Source organism: Populus euphratica, unplaced genomic scaffold, assembly GCF_000495115.2.
Source record: "Populus euphratica unplaced genomic scaffold, PopEup_1.0 scaffold614.1, whole genome shotgun sequence".
Lineage (NCBI taxonomy): Eukaryota > Viridiplantae > Streptophyta > Magnoliopsida > Malpighiales > Salicaceae > Populus > Populus euphratica.
In genome coordinates, this window is record NW_011500193.1 from 115,725 (window position 1) to 133,394 (window position 17,670).

Below are 17,670 nucleotides of genomic sequence, written 5' to 3' on the forward strand. Positions count from 1 at the left end.
ACAATATAAATCTAGATTAACCATTTAACAAGTAAGGTATTAATAATTAATAAAATAAAAATGATAAGACATGGTAATAGCAAGTTGTTTAGGATATAATCATTGAAGTTCATATTAAGTTTATATTATACTTATCCTATCACCATTAGTAAAACCTTTTCACCTTGACATAATAAACTTAGCTAAATATAATGAAGAAAAGAAATATAAATAAACAAGAGTAGAACATGATTATATAAGTATAGTAAAGTAAATAAAAGGCATAAATAAGAGATTAATGAAAGCAAAACTTAAACATTATAAAAATATAAAGAAAGAGAATAGGGATATGATCTTGATCTGAAAACCAAGATGTCTAAATGCATGGTAAATACCTTCTTTTATAGGCCAAAATTCAGAACTATTGATTTGATGACTAATTGTTAAGTGGGTGACTAACTCTTGACTTTGTGACAATCCTTATATTCTTGCCTGAATAAAACGTCATTGATAACGTCAGAATTTAAACAGACAGTCCACATGAAAGTTCTAAGAAATTTTTCTTAGCTTTCTAAAAAAAACAAATCGGTGTATTTGAACTTCTAAAACTCAAGATATGGGTTGAATACTAAACAACATCCATCTTTTTTTTAAGTAGGTCTTTCATTCCTGACTGAAGAGATTCCAATCTCAAGAGCTAAAACAATGACCATGATAAAGAAGGAAGGTTAAACCACACAACAGGGCAAAGGCAACATCTTTCTCCTCTATGAAAGTTCTTTAAATGTCTCTTTCTCAAAGGTTTACACTACGAGAGGTTGAAATCTAAGAGAGAAAATATCTATTAAGCAAACATCGTTCAAAGAAGGAATTGACTATTGAAGTTGCCCTCCTAATAAACTAACCAAAACTCTAGCTATAATAAGTTATTAAGTACTAATCATACCCCTCAACCAGCGTATTACTAATATCTAATAATTAAAGTGTTAAAAATAAAAAAAACATTTTGCGAGTTTCACAAAGCAAGGCATTAATCTATTTAGATAAACAAACTCTCGTTCAATTTACATGTCAACTCAATACCTCTATACTATGTCTTTAGCACTTAAAAGCGTATTTTTATCAAGGTTTTATATCATCATTTTGCATTTAAAGTATCAATAACTCCTTAAATAGAGTATGTTTTATAATATCATGTCTAATACTATAAGATACCTTTAATTTATGGTAAATGTTCATCTTAAATGCAAGCCTATTATATAAATAAAAGAATTGATTGATGAGTTTAACTTCTGAAACTTAGAAGATAAAGAAAGGATCAAGCTTATAAAAGAGATGCTAATTTAATCCAAATTAGAACACTATTCGGTCATTAGATCATAACTGGAGCTGTAGAACTTGGATTTAAGTTTGCTTAAGACTTTTATGGAAGTCCAAGATTCAAAAGGGTCGTTTTCAAGTTCAAATTGTATGAACAACGGAGAAGTCTGAATTTTGCTTACCCTCTTGGAAAATTCATCCTTAAGTCAATAGTCTGAACTTTGTCAACTATAACATAATTAGCTAAGCAAAGGGTCTATTAGCAGGAAAGGATGCATTTACCAATAGGAGTTCTCCTTTCAGTCGAGCTCAATTATATCGACCCTGGTGAAGTGGAGTTTCTTGTATTTCAATTGAAAAATATTATTACGGGTAAAGAGACTCGACATAAGGAAGAGGGGAGAGTCTAGATGTCTAGCTTGACTGACTAACTGGCCTGGCTCTTTGGCATCTTCTTTCGCAAAGAATATATAACTCTTCGTTAAAGCCCTTGACTCGCTTTTAGTTGAATCCTCTATTTGATTAGCAGTTTCATTGTGCTAAAGCTGGTGTGCATAATAAACAAAGCCTCTACCTTCCTCGAAATTAAAATAACTTTTTTTTCTTCTATTTGAAAAGGTCAGAAAAGTTAAGATTGAACCTTGGCGAAACACAGCATTAGGGAGCAAGCCAAGTATCCTAGTAGGTAGGGGATTCAAAACAAAAAGGATAGATCCAAACCAAAAAGAAAGTGTAGTCTTGGAATGGGACTAGGTTTAGGTTAGGAATTCTTTTTCCAACTCGTCCCAGAATGGGCGTTATGGCAAAGAACAAGAAGAAAACAATCTGTTACTAGGGACATAGCTATCAGATCTACTACTAGTGCTTTAGCCATAGCCTTCCTTCCTTTACCAAAGCTATCTTCTCTACTTGCTACAATGCCGCTTAGTGATGATGCTGAAGCTTACTAAGCTAATAAGATACGGAAGTTTCTCACCTTTAAAAAAGAGATTCCATAGGACTTAACTTATACGATACGATATGCCCTGGGGTAGGCATCAGAAGGAAGACGTTCTATATGCCTAAGAAGCGAACACTACCTATATATCTAGCTACTTCCAGTTGACTTCCTTAACTCGCCTCTGGGTGCTATAAGGTCTCTTCCTGCCTAGCGTTCACCAGTAGAAAAAGTCAGAGAAGGACTTCACTGCTTGCTACACACTAGAATGCAGAATGGGCTATCCTTTCAAAAAAGTTTGATGCTATAGAAATTCATTTTCTTTGAACGTAGATAAGAGATCTTAAAAGCCAAAGAGATGATAGGAGTAGCTCGCTAAAGCCCTTCGCCCCGGAAAGAAAGTTTCTTTGTGACTCTACCTGGGGAAGCAAGAAAGCATTCCTGCGAAGCTAAGCAGGAAGAAAGGGTTGGGAATAGAATAGTGCCGTAGGGGTGAACACCCAGCAAGCGTAGTCGATAGGCAAGAGCTAGCCTTAAAATGAATATGATTATGCCTATCCTTCTGGGGGAGTCAGAAGATCCGCAGTTAGACGCGGAAGCAGCAGCGATCGGGGAGGCAGGTGGCCGACTAGGTCAGAGTTGTGAAGGTGGTGGCAAACGACGTATTTTCGCCATAGGCGGCTTTGGTCAGAGGCTATTGCCTGAGTGGGAAAGGGTTATAGTGAAGACTTGCACGCCATCTCGTGTAGTGAATACCGTACATCTCATCCAGTCTCAGAAAAAAACTGAACCTGCTATTTGGCTCCAACGGGTGCATGTATCAAGGTAAATTACTATTCTAAGACTGTAGACTCTCTATCTATCTCTTAGTGTCCCTCTTCTTTTCCTCAGCCTGTGGGGAAAAGCCCGAGGTGCACTGATTTTCGCCCTCATTTTATGAGATGGGGTTGGTCAAACTTTCCCTTCCTTGCTTCATCCTTCCCGTAATATTACTTTCTATCCGCTTCTAGCCTAACTAAGGCAATTCAGTTCACTTCTGGAGCGTCGAAAGCACAGTTGAATGTGTCTTTCTTTCTTCGGAATGAATGAGAGTAATAGTAGTCAGGGAAAGAGAGTCTTTTCAAGGCAACTAGTGCTCTTTCTTTGACCCCTAACGCTAGGGCCACTTCCTGGCGTTCGTGCCCCATACTCATGGGTTACTTCATTCACTTCATAGAGGGCAACAAAGGTAGATTTAGAAAAGATAGACTTTCGCTTATATAGGACTTTCGATCATTAATACGAGTAGGAGGAAAGGGCAAGCAAGCAGCAACGGGAGCTCCTTCTAACAGAGTGAATCGTAGCGTTTATATCTGGGATTAAGCTCTGCAGCCAGCCTATGCCTTTCAGGCAGTTGATTGCCCTTCTAGCTATAATAACTCACTTCCTTTCCCTCTACAACCTTGCTGGGATTGCTTGATTGGGTTAGCATTCATAGCTGTTAGCACGAGATGCAGTTCAGTTAAATAGATAACTCCTAGCTCTTAGGATTGAAGCTTATCTTCTCAGAACTCAAACTTTGAAAAGGTTCCTAGTAAACTTAACGTTAAAGAAAGCTTAGCTTATTCTCCCACTCTGGTTTTAACCGATGCATTAGCTTTTCTTTTACAAGATGTCCTGGACGCCCCTTTCTTCAAACTTCAAAAAAGGAGATGCATGTAATTACGGATATCATAGCTTTAGGTGCTCCTACTTTAGACGTACATGGACGATACACTCGATACAGCCAGCGTATAGGGATAGGGAGAGGTAAAAAGGCATAGCATAGCTTTCAGGGAAACTCCTTAACACAGGAGTATTGGAAATGGAAATACAGATCAAATACCTTCTGAGGCGGTGTTCCCTACATACAGTACGGAGGGGAAGCGGGAAGAGAAGAAGGGCTAATTAGAATATGCAACAGCGCTTAGCCCCTCCACTCAACTCAGCCATACAAGCCTTTCTAGTTATCCTATACGTTATGTGCTTAGTTACACGGTTACACGACTTCGACTCTGGGCGTCCCCCTTAACCAACTATCCTTCTTTCCACGGACAGGCAGGTTAAGCTGACTAGCTGCCATCGCTTTCAGATTCAAGGAAATTTTCCAGACCTTTAGGTTCTGATTCGACTGATCGCCCTACTTCTTTAGCTTTAGGAGCTAGACCAGCGAGAGATTCTTTCTATTACAAGAGTTTACTTCGAGAGAAACAGACCGGGCATCCATCCATTCTTCTATGTCTTCTATGTTATAAGCCTCTGGCTCTAGCTACTCTCGATACCTCTTACTTCAGAATAGTCACGCTTCCCAGTCTCTCCTTGCAGCGAGTTAGAAGGTTGTCTAAGCGATTAAGGAGTTTTGTAATCAATATCCGCTATCTTCATCTGGTCTTTCCGGAAGCCTGCCCATCGAGCTGAGGAGAAAGGAAAGAAGAGCTTGTTGTTCCTTCCCGCGTTGGAATGCAACCCTAGTTGAAAGTGATGATGTTGATCTCCTTTTCCGAGAATGAGAATGTTAGGCTAATCTGAATAGGGGGTTGGGAATCCCACCTTTGAAAGAGTTGGTGTCTCGTCCGGGGCATGCTAATAGTTGTGTGGGGATATATTCCTAAGCCAAGCTATACCTGCAAACCAGTTTTTGTCTTGTTCTGAGGGAAAAGACTTCATAATAGGCCAGCCAGGACTAGTGTGATCCTAACCGGTCTTCTTCTTACTTACACTATTTCTTTTACCGGGATTGATGTCCGAGGAAGGATTGGAAGAGTGAGGGTTTAGGCTTTCCAGGAAGAGATGAGACCAAATCCTTCTCACTGGAGAGATGCGAAGAAGGAACTGTTTTCAGGACAAAGACTCGAAGGGCTTGGTTGTGAGGAAGTGAATAAATTAGGGTACGGTCCGACGTAAGCCACAGTTTGATCGACAAGCTCAGTTTACAATGAAAATCAATGCAAGAAGAAGAAGGACGACAACGGAATGGGAGGTTCATCGGAACTGTTATAGTTCGATCGCAAATAGCGTTTAGCTTGAGTGCGCGATCATGACAAGGACTTGAGGTTCTTTTTCCGAAGGAGCTGAGAAAGGAAGCATCATTGGCTAAACCCACGAGCCAGAGACGGAATTCCCAAGTCGAATGGGAACCATTTCTGTACCGGTTCCACCGAATGCTCCTCTTTTCTACTACGGTAAACTTCACTCTAAGCCAATCCAGTTCTCTGACTAAAGGTTCACTGGAACCTACCAAGCCAAGCATTTGCCCGCTTGACGGTCGGAGCGCTCTTTTATGATATGAAGAAGAAGCGCGTATATCTTTTATCTATGCTTGGCTGGTGGAATAGATCATTGCATTTTTTAGATAAAAGCTGGCGATGACTTGTCAACTCAATCGAGATCGATCGCTTTCAAGTGTTTTTTGTTTCCCTCCCGAAAGAAAATTGGAAAGAAGAAAGAAGGCGCAACACTTTCAGTGCCTTTTCGCTAGTAAGATCCATACAAAAACAAGTGCGTCTCACTGTCACGGGAATAGACAGAGAGCGATTGGAAGCCTTATGCTCCGCCCGCGGTGCTAAACTCTAAACTAAAGTTCCGCGAGAATAGAGTTTGTTCTATGGTCCGAAGAACGCTCAGAATCCGGATGAGTTGACTCAGGCACAGATCCATTTTCCCTCTGCCTCGGCGTCACTCCAATAGCCGATGTCATCATTAGGGCAAACGATTTCTCTTTATTGCCTATCTCTCTAGAAAGGAGGAGTAATAGAAGGTTAGGTGTTCATTGGGTATGATATCTAGTGCCGATCCGGGATACTCCGAAGGGCGACTAGGTCAGTCCATTGAGGGAGGCGGAAAAGGCCTTATATTCGCCATCGGGAACTAGATCGGTCTTTGGCTTTTACGGCCACCAATGGGCAGCAGCTGTGTTAAAGAGCCGTGGATGGTACCTTTAATCAACTTGCTCCCCTTGACCTTGGGAGCATGGATTCTTTCTCGTAAAAATCAGCAACAGACCGTTGGCCGCTGCAAGTTATGTCTAAGATGATGACAACCGTGTTCGGAGAGAGGCTTGGCTATTGTTGGGCATTAACCATCAATGGCACTATGTTCGATGTACCCTTTGTAAAGTAAAAAAGGGTCCACTGTATGTTTTATAACAGGCCACAGGCCAACCTCTCGGATATATGTCGTCTTGGGCCAGTATTCGCACTATCTCACCATTTTCTGGTGTGGTTAGCTGCGGACGAGGTTACTAATCAGGTATTATAGTAAAGAACAAGAAGAAAACAATCTATTACTAGAGACATAGCTATAAGATCTACTACTAGTGCTTTAGCCATAGCCTTCCTTCCTTTACCAAAGTTATCTTCTCTACTTGCTAAAATGCCGCTTAGTGATGATGCTGAAGCTTACTAAGCTAATGATTGGAGTTAACTTATATGATACGATATGCCCTGGGGTAGGCATCACAAGGAAGACGTTCTATATGTCTAAGAAGCGAACACTACCTATATATCTAGCTACTTCCAGTTGACTTCCTTAACTCGCCTCTGGGTGCTATAAGGTCTCTTCCTGCCTAGCGTTCACCAGTAGAAAAAGTCAGAGAAGGACTTCACTGCTTGCTACACACTAGAATGCAGAATGGGCTATCCTTTCAAAAAAGTTTGATGCTATAGAAATTCATTTTCTTTGAACGTAGATAAGAGATCTTAAAAGCCAAAGAGATGATAAGAGTAGCTCGCTAAAGCCCTTCGCCCCCTTCGCCCCGGAAAGAAAGTTTCTTTGTGACTATAGCCGGGGAAGCAAGAAAGCATTCCTGCGAAGACAAGCAGGAAGAAAGGGTTGGGTATATAATAGTGCCGTAGGGGTGAACACCCAGCAAGCATAGTCGATAGGCAAGAGCTAGCCTTAAAATGAATATGATTATGCCTATCCTTCCAGGGGAGTTAGAAGATCCGCAGTTAGACGTGGAAGCAGCAGCGATCAGGGAAACAGGTGGCAAGGTCAGAGTTGTGAAGGTAGTGGCAAACCATGTATTTTCGCCATAGGCGGTTTTGGTTAGAGGCTATTGCCTAAGTGCGAAAGGGTTATAGTGAAGATTTGCACGCTATCTCATGTAGTGAATACCGTACATCTCATCCAGTCTCAGAAAAACACTGAACCTACTATTTGGCTCCAATAGGTGCATGTATCAAGGTAAATTACTATTCTAAGACTATAGACTCTCTATTTATCTCTTAGTGTCCCTCTTCTTTTCCTCAGCCAGTGGGGAAAAGCCCGAGGTGCACTGACTTTTGCCCTCACTTTATGAGATGGGGTTGGTCAAACTTTCCCTTCCTTCCTTGCTTCATCCTTCCCATAATATTACTGTCTATATGCTTCTAGCCTAACTAAGGCAATTCAGTTCACTTCTGGAGCATCGAAAGCACAGTTGAATGTGTCTTTCTTTCTTCAGAATAAATGAGAGTAATAGCAGTCAGGGAAAGAGTCTTTTCAAGGCAACTAGTGCTCTTTCTTTGACCCCTAACGCCAGGGCCACTTCCTGGCGTTTGTGCCCCCATACTCCTGGATTACTTCATTCACTTCATAGAGGGCAACAAAGGTAGATTTAGAAAAGATAGACTTTTGCTTATATAGGACTTTTGATCATTAATACGAGTAGGAGGAAAGGGCAAGCAAGTAGTAACGGGAGCACTTTCTAATAGAGTGAATCGTAGTGTTTATAACGGGGATTAAGCTCTGCGGCCAGCCTATGCCTTTCAGGCAGTTGATTGCCCTTCTAGCTATAATAAGTCACTTCCTTTCCCTCTACAACCTTGCTGGGATTGCTTGATTGGGTTAGCATTCATAGCTGTTAGCACGAGATGCAGTTCAGTTAAATAGATAACTCCTAGCTCTTAGGATTGAAGCTTATCTTCTCAGAACTCAAACTTTGAAAAGGTTCCTAGTAAACTTAACGTTAAAGAAAGCTTAGCTTATTCTCCCACTCTGGTTTTAACCGATGCATTAGCTTTTCTTTTACAAGATGTCCTGGACGCCCCTTTCTTCAAACTTCAAAAAAGGAGATGCATGTAATTACGGATATCATAGCTTTAGGTGCTCCTACTTTAGACGTACATGGACGATACACTCGATACAGCCAGCGTATAGGGATAGGGAGAGGTAAAAAGGCATAGCATAGCTTTCAGGGAAACTCCTTAACACAGGAGTATTGGAAATGGAAATACAGATCAAATACCTTCTGAGGCGGTGTTCCCTACATACAGTACGGAGGGGAAGCGGGAAGAGAAGAAGGGCTAATTAGAATATGCAACAGCGCTTAGCCCCTCCACTCAACTCAGCCATACAAGCCTTTCTAGTTATCCTATACGTTATGTGCTTAGTTACACGGTTACACGACTTCGACTCTGGGCGTCCCCCTTAACCAACTATCCTTCTTTCCACGGACAGGCAGGTTAAGCTGACTAGCTGCCATCGCTTTCAGATTCAAGGAAATTTTCCAGACCTTTAGGTTCTGATTCGACTGATCGCCCTACTTCTTTAGCTTTAGGAGCTAGACCAGCGAGAGATTCTTTCTATTACAAGAGTTTACTTCGAGAGAAACAGACCGGGCATCCATCCATTCTTCTATGTCTTCTATGTTATAAGCCTCTGGCTCTAGCTACTCTCGATACCTCTTACTTCAGAATAGTCACGCTTCCCAGTCTCTCCTTGCAGCGAGTTAGAAGGTTGTCTAAGCGATTAAGGAGTTTTGTAATCAATATCCGCTATCTTCATCTGGTCTTTCCGGAAGCCTGCCCATCGAGCTGAGGAGAAAGGAAAGAAGAGCTTGTTGTTCCTTCCCGCGTTGGAATGCAACCCTAGTTGAAAGTGATGATGTTGATCTCCTTTTCCGAGAATGAGAATGTTAGGCTAATCTGAATAGGGGGTTGGGAATCCCACCTTTGAAAGAGTTGGTGTCTCGTCCGGGGCATGCTAATAGTTGTGTGGGGATATATTCCTAAGCCAAGCTATACCTGCAAACCAGTTTTTGTCTTGTTCTGGGAGAAAAGACTTCATAATAGGTATGTAGTGCGTGAATGCTTGACTTAGAGCTTGAACTAGAGGCAATCCAGCAACCATTTCAACGGGATACCATCAAGAGAGGAGGAGCTGATGAAATTCTTTCGGAGTTCTTCTCCGCTGACGTCTAAGCTCTCAAGGACTCGGATTAGTCAACAGGAATGAAATCTAAGGTAGCTGGTAGCTCGAGCGAGGAACGGAGCCTAGCCCTATAGCTATAGGCTATAGAATATTCTATTTCCTCTGATTTGACTTTGAATAGCTAGAATCAAACTCATTGCTCATTCATTCAGAGCTCTTGTTGGTAAAGTAGATCGAGAGAAAGAATTGGCTTCTTGAGAATCTGCTGAAGTCATATCAGTAAGGGAGTTCACACCAGGACTTTATTAATAGAGAAAGAACCCATACCCTGAACCGGGGAAAGGCGATAACGGCCCAGGGAAATTGTGAAGTACGTGAATCGACTCCCTTTTCTAGTCCAAAACTTACAATAAAAGTAAAGGACTGACTTCTTTCTCGACAAGGATCCTAAAGAAATCGCACATGCTACCAGGACTTTACGGGAGGCACACAGGTAGGTATACCAAGAGAAATGCGGGTAAGTGACGAGGGTCAATCAAACCAGTTTTTATTTCCAGAAAGATCCCCACGCTGAGCGATGAACTTCGCCGAATGCTCTTATGGATCACCCATTCCATCTTTTAAGGTTCCAGCAATATGTATCCCGCGGAGTATGGCTCGTAGTAAATCTTTGTAAGATAAGGAGGATCATAGGGTAGGTAACCTTGTTCACCATTCTAAAAGAATGGTACCTTCAAGTAAGTCGAATCTAGAATTGGGTCTCCTTAAAAGGAGAGATGCTGATGGCAGGGTCCGGGTCGACAATTGGATTAGGAACTGCTTGCTCGGATGCTTCCTCCTATCCTGTGGTGACCTTTGCCTTCACCTATATTGCTGATATATAGTGGTGCCTTTACCTTTGCTGCGGGATGAACAGATTATGATTCAAGGTAAACCACTCGATCTGCTATTGGAACCGATTGAATTGCTTAAACCACTTGATCAACTGATGACTGCTCGGTGTAGAGAAAATCTACACTTACACCTCCATGCCCTGTTTGGCAGGAGAAAGAAAGGGGATGTGCAAAATTGAATATAAAGCTATAATAGTTTTCTCGTTTCATAATATTTGGTGCATTTCCCTCTCTGAATCGAGAGGCTTTCATGATCAATTTCGGGCTCACACAGTTTGGGAGATACGTTACTACCAGAATTCATTAGTAACGGACCACCTGCTCTGAAACGAAAGAAGCGATGTGTTTTTGAAGCTTACAGCTCATTAGCCACTCCCTTATAAGAGAGGAAATAGATTCAATAAATACCTTAGCCACTCCCTTATAAGAGAGAAGGTGGCAGCTATATAGAGATAAGAGGGCATGCAGTTGATATCTAAGAATCCTTGTGTCTAAGTGAAAGGTATGCTTCTGTCGCAATAGTATCCAAGCAGAGTGTAGTAAAGAAGAAAAATGGTAAAGTAGGGCTGAGAAGTTCATTGAGAGTCGACCCTTTCTATCACTTCACATATGTAGAGAACACTTTGATCATACCCAGTGGATCTATTCGAATCAACAAGTAAGTAGGTAAGCTTGTGTACTCTCAAATAGCTAAGGGATATATAGATATTGGAGCGTAGGTAAGCCCTTATATAATCTGTCTTGTCTTCTCAAAGATGCAAGCCCTATAGCACAGAGGACGAGATACCATACCGGCCTAGCCTAAAACATGCAAACCTTAGGATCTTGGATGATAGAGAGATTTTGAATTCCATAAGTAACTTAATTAGTGCTTTTCTAAGAGTAAAAAAATGGGACACCTATACCGGCGCCCTTCTTTTCATTTGAAAATTTTGTAAGGTTGAGTGCTCTATTCTCTTCTTCTTTTCTTATTGTTGGGAAATTCGACTGGTAATATTTTGATATTTGTTCATAAAAGGAAAGCACACTAAGATACAGTATTTTACGTGATTCGGCAAACTGCCTATATCCACGGGAGAAGCCATTGCATTATATAGAGAGAGTACAAGATTTACAACAATAGAGGAGGAGGAATCATCCCTTCTTTAGAAACTCTCAACGTCACTCTATTTCTCTCTTTTCAATGCTGCAATGACAGCTACTACTGGCTGTCTTGGCAGCCCACTCTCTCTTACATTTCTCAAATCTTTGGCTCTACTTTCCCTCTCTCATTTTGCTCTCTCATATATGCCTCTATTTATGAGCATTCATGGCAGCTCTTCTTGCTTTGTTGTCAATATTGATGGCCATCAACTCCAGCTCATTCAACAATGGTGGCTGCCAATAGTCAATGGTTGGTGCCGTCCATTTGTTGCACATGAAATGACAATCAACCTAACAATCACCCCCTTCGTCATTCATGTGGGGCTACTGTCCTCTTACTTCTTCAACACAAGCTTGCATCTTGCAGCTCTTCCAAGCTTTTCATTTTGAGAGCGTTTGTGGCCAAGTTTATAGGTACTTGCCAAACCTTTCAATCATCAGAGTAACTAAAGCATACCTTTTCTCACACAAAAGGATCACTATAACCAGATGGTCTGTCACATCACATTTGAATAGTTTAACGCTTGTCTCTAGAACAACATTCCCCTTCGAGCATATCAACCATGCTCGGTCTGGAATGATTCATCAAGCCTCACATCAAGGCTTATAACACCCACTCAAACCGATATTTCAAGTGCGACAGCTGACACGATGAAAAGATTGTTGTCTTCTCCCAAGTGCAGGAGTGTCGAAGTAATAAATAACCCAGCAAGACCGGGGTCGAACCACAGGGAGGTTAATTGTACAAATTATAAATAACAATAATACAACAACAATAACAACAACAAATAACAATAACAATAACAATAACAACAATAATGATAATAACAATAATAATAATAATAATAATAATAATAATAATAAAGAAAAAGAAGGAGAAGAAGAAGAAGAAGATGAGAACTTTCAGAAGGAATATTAACGTAAAGATTTAACAACGATAACGATAAATGTCAAGGTTAGAGGATCCATTAATGGTATGTCAAACAAGTATAGTATAAACTCTTATTAGTCAATTGGAAACCACACACAAAGGAGGTTCCAATCAGATTATAGATTGTTAACATGATTACATTAGTCATCTTATTCGATTAATGCTAATACTTGTAAATCTCGTTAAGCATTTATGATTATAACTTATGTTAACAACAAATCAAGTTCCTTTCATAGCTTAGGTGTCGGTTATACCATACAGTATGGGCTATGAAAGTGCCAAGCATTTGTTGTACCAAGTGTTATACAACATAAATCAAGATTAGTCATTTAACAAGCAACGTATTAAAGAGTGAACAAGATAATAAATACAAAACATGTTAGTATCAAACATTAAAGTCCATATTGAGTTTACACTATACTTATTCTTACACCATTAGTGTAACCTTTTCACCTTAACATAATAAACTTAGCTAGACATAATAAAAGAAAGAAAAATAAATAAACAAAATAAAAACATAAATAAGATAAGAGTTAACTAAGCAAAATTGGAGCCACGTGAAAACATCAAAGTTGTAGGCAATTGTCTCAGCTTTCTTGTGTAAAACATTCAGCTCATTTGAACTTCTAGAACTCTAGATATGGCCAAACTACTAAACAGTGCTCGGGCTGGAGGACAGCTTCGGGCTTCTTTGTTGTTGCAATAATTTGGACTTAAAAATGACCTTTTTAGATCTTGGGCTTCATATGAAAGTTGTAGGCCTATGTCTTACCTTTCTATCCATATAAAGTAGACCTAAATCTGAGATCTATAGCTCCAGATATGACCCAATTACCGAACAGTGTTCCGGTTTAGAGTGCACCGACATCTCTTTTCTAATTTTGGTCATCTCTTTGCCCTTGCAATTTAAGTTCTTAAAGTCATCAATCAATATTTTCATTTATGTGATAGGCCTGCATTTAAAATGAACATTTACCACAAATTAAAGGTATCTTATATTATTAGATATATTATTATAAAACATGCTTTAGTTAAGGAGTTATTGATACTTCAAGTGCAAAATGATGATATAAAACCTTGATAAAAATGCACTTTTAAGTACTAATCACACTCCCCAACCAGCTTATTACTAGTTCCTAGTAATCAAAGCGTTAAAATAGAAAAACAATTTGCAAATTCCACAAAGCAAGGTATTCATCATTTAACTTCCATTAATCTATCCAAATAAACAAACTCTCGTTAAATTTATATATTTGCTCAATACCTCTTAACAAGATATTCATAAACCTTTCTTTTGTCCTTAATGTATCAACATATAATTATGGGGCTTCTCTTGGAAGAAAACAAAATTTTTGTTCTAATGTTTAAGGTTAACTTCCTTGGGTTGGGATTATTATTTTTGTCTTTTTTTTTCTTCTTCTTTTTTTTTAAAAAAAATATATACATATAATTTAAAAACACCATGCATCTTTAACCCATGTAACGAGCTTTCAGCTAATGACTCCTAGACTAGTTGCTCTTAGGGCATTAGGTGTTAAGACACCCCTATGAGCTTAGTAACTCGGGTCGCAGATATTGATATGTAGATAGTGCACTGTTTGATTTCCTTAAACTTTTCTCCTCAACCCATGTAACAAGCGTTGGGCCAATAGCTCCCAAGTCAGTTCACTTTAGGGTATTAAGTGTTAAAACACCCCTTCAGGCTTAATTGCTTAGGTTAGGGAGGCTATGAAACCAAACTTATCTACATTTTTATTATTATCATTTGTTTTCTTTTTTTCTTTTCTTTTTTTTCTTTTTTTTTTCTTTTTTTTTTCTTTTTTTTTAATTATATACAATCCCTTTCCCTTAGTTGTTACCTTTAATAAAAGAACATAAATAATGTAGTAATCCAATATGCAACCCACAATAATATGTTAAAGTGTGTGTTTGTAATTTAAGGTTTAAGAATACATGTTAAATAAGTATATGAGCGGAATTAAGTGATAACAATGCGAGAGTTTGTAAACCTGAATATTTCAAGAAGTATTATAATAGACCTTGTTAAGAATGGTTACTAAAATGCGTCTCAAGAGTCACTTTAACAAAAGAGATCATTTACTCTGTCATCCTAGTAACAACAATTATGCACATGCTTTATGAAATGGAAACTAATTTTTAATTTTTATTTTAATTTTTTTTTATCAACTACTACCCTCTCCCCCCAACCAAAAGGAGACATTGTCCTCAATGTTCTAAGGTAGAAAGATAGAGTATAGAAGATATCACTTGAAATAATGAACATTGACAAACCTGAAACACGCTTAAACAAAAATAAGAAATAACAAAACACAATAATAAAACCAAAAGACACAAAAATTCACAAATGAAGGCTCAAATCCAATCTAAGCTTTTTATGGCTTTCCTTAGTTGACCAATTTATGCGACTCATGGAGGGATCAATTACAGGAATGAAGGATTGTAGTTGGTCAATTAATTGTTCAGCAGTAGCAGCAGAGATTATGATTTGTCGTGCAGAAGATGTTAGAAATTCCTGTTCCACAGCATGATCAAGAAAAGACAACAACTTATCATAATAACCATTAACATTTGACAAACTTATGGGTTTATGGTGAATGTGCAGTTGAGCCCAAGAGGAAATATGAAAGATCTCTTCTAATGTGCCTAGACCACCTGGTAAAGCAATGAAGGCATCATCATGGTTAAACATTACATTCATTCGAGCTGACATTGTAAAGACCTGAAGTTCCTCTCCAATTGTTTTTCCAATGATGTCCCCTTGTGCTAAAGCTTCGGGGACGACCCCCAAAACTTGACTACCTCCTAAAAATGCAGCTATTGACACACCTCTCATTAACCCAAGACTGCCTCCCCCATATACTAAATGAATCTTTCTCTCAGCTAGCACTTGACTAAGATGATTTGCTGATTCTAAAAACTCCTTTTCTTTCCAAAGACTAGATCCACGAAAAACAAAAATATTTCTTATATGATGACTTGAGGAACTTGCCATTTCTACACACTTCTATATTTGTTGAATGTATGGGTTGAGTAGAAATGAAAGGAAGGAAGAGCAGGTTTTATAGATGAGAAATTAGAAAGGCAATCATAACACCTATATGTAGGCCAGCTGGAGTCCCACTCTCTCTCTCTCTCTCTTTTTATTTATTTATTTATTTACTTTTAAAAAAAGCATGTGTATGTACAGGTAGTTGTGATTGTTGCTCACATCTTCCCTTGGTTTTACGTCCAAGAACGGCTTGAACGCCCTCTATGAGTCGGGGATAGGCTTCCCATCTAGTTTTCTTAAAAACTAGCAAACAGGGTCTTTTTTAGTCAGATTCCCAAGACTAAGTCGATCATGTTCTTTATGAAATAGTGGCCATAAATCATGAATTACATGATGCACATCTCCACTAGGATGCGTCTGAAGAGTCCATAGAAGATTATCTAAAGACTCCTTACTCAGGCCATCCTTAATGAATTGTATTTTATCTTCACGGTTTATAGATACCATTCCTAAAGAACAACATTGTGTATTACAAGTCCATCTAGCACATCGATGACAAAGTTCTACTCGTTTTGCATGGCGTTTCTTTGTAAAAGTGCTTTTACCTGTTCCAGGCATATGTGAAATAAAGAAATTAGAGGACTCACCTGATAATGGGACCTTTGCTTCAATCAACCAGCAAATATCTTCAGGAATTCCATGATTAATTAATAATCTCAATCTTGCACATCTAGCAGTGTAAATTTTTGTAATCGCATTCTGAGGTAGAGCGGGAAAATACTTTTTCAATTTTTCAAGATTAGTGTCCACTTTCAAATGAGAATTGGAAGAGAGATTCAAAGAATTGCACAAATATATACACAGATATCAGTTATTGTGGGAAACTGAAAGAACTGACTTAAGTCACGGAGTACCGTTGTCCGCCATTTGACCAGGGTGAGAGAAACTAGCAAAAATCACTAAAAAAGAAACACAAAAACAATGTGAGAAAAACAAAATAATCAACCTTTATCTACAAGATCATTCAAACTAGTTGATTCATTTTCACTAGGAAAATTATCAAAGTAAGCTTTCAAACGATGTCCATTTTCCTTAAAATCATTGTCATTCATTAAATTCTCAATATCACAGGCCCCATAAGGATTGCTCCATCTTGGTCTTAACTCTCTAGGGGAATGCATAGAGTTGAGAATTATAAAACAAAACTTTTTTACTAGTATAAATCTTTTGATAATTTTCACAAGTTTTGCAGAATGCATGTGTGTCCTTGAACATGGTGGGTCAATAAAATCCATTTTGAAAGATTTTTGTAGCTGTCTTTTTTGACGAAAAATAACTTCCACATGCTTCAGAATGACAAAGTTTAATGACACTACTTACCTCATTGTCGGGAATGAATCTTTGAAATATTTGATCAGGACAATATTTGAATAAGTTAGGGTTATCATAATAAAAGTTCTTCACTTCGTTCAAAAACTTTTCTTTGTCTTGGGTACTCCAATCAGCTGGCAAATCTCCTAAAGCAAGAAAATTAATATTTTTTATCATACCAAGGCATTGGACTAAGAGAAAGTAAGGATTCGTTAGGAAAGTAATCATCGATTGGTGTGATGTCAGATGTCGAATTTGTTGTCACTGTTGACAAAAGATTCGCATCAACATTTTCGGTGCTTGTTTCATCCGTGATTTCTTCCTTAGAATAAATCATTTGCAAATCTTCAAATTCATCAATCTCATTTTTACTTAAAGTAGATTCAAGTTTATCATAAACTAATTCATTAATATGATCTACTTGTTGTAAATCATTATCATCTCCAAGTTGCTTGCAAATGTTGAAAATATTCATCTCCAATGTCATGTTTTCAAATGTTAGCTTCATCAGTCCATTCCTACAATTAATCAATGCGTTAGAGGTTGCAAGAAATGGACGTCCTAAAATAACAGGAAATGAATTACATGCTTCAACAAGTTCTGTGTCCAAGACAATAAAATCCACAGGATAAATGAATTTATCGACTTGTACTAACACATCTTCAATTATTCCTCTAGGTACTTTTACAGATCTATCAGCAAGTAAAAGAGATATAGAAGTTGGTTTTAACTCACCTAGATTGAGACTCTGAAAAACTGAATATGGAAGTAAATTCACACTAGCACCAAGATCAAGTAAGGCTCTTTCAATTTTATGCTCTCCAATAAAGCAAGAAATTGTAGGATAACCAGGGTCTTTATATTTCTAAGCATTATGGTTCTGAAGAATAGCACTTACTTATTCGGCTAAAAAGGCTTTCTTTTTCACATTCAGTTT

At 38.6% G+C, this 17,670-nt stretch overlaps 1 protein-coding gene across 1 annotated transcript in view; it reads right to left on the reverse strand.

Annotated features, from left to right (window-relative positions):
• LOC105111747 (serine/threonine-protein kinase 16-like) overlaps window positions 1–15,521 on the reverse strand; it is a 21,735-nt gene extending 6,214 nt beyond the window's left edge. Inside the window, exon 1 of the mRNA XM_011007196.1 lies at window positions 15,494–15,521. The gene's annotated coding sequence lies outside the window, so the exon portion shown is untranslated. The remainder of the gene's footprint in view (window positions 1–15,493) is intronic.
• Between the last annotated feature and the right edge of the window lie 2,149 nt (window positions 15,522–17,670).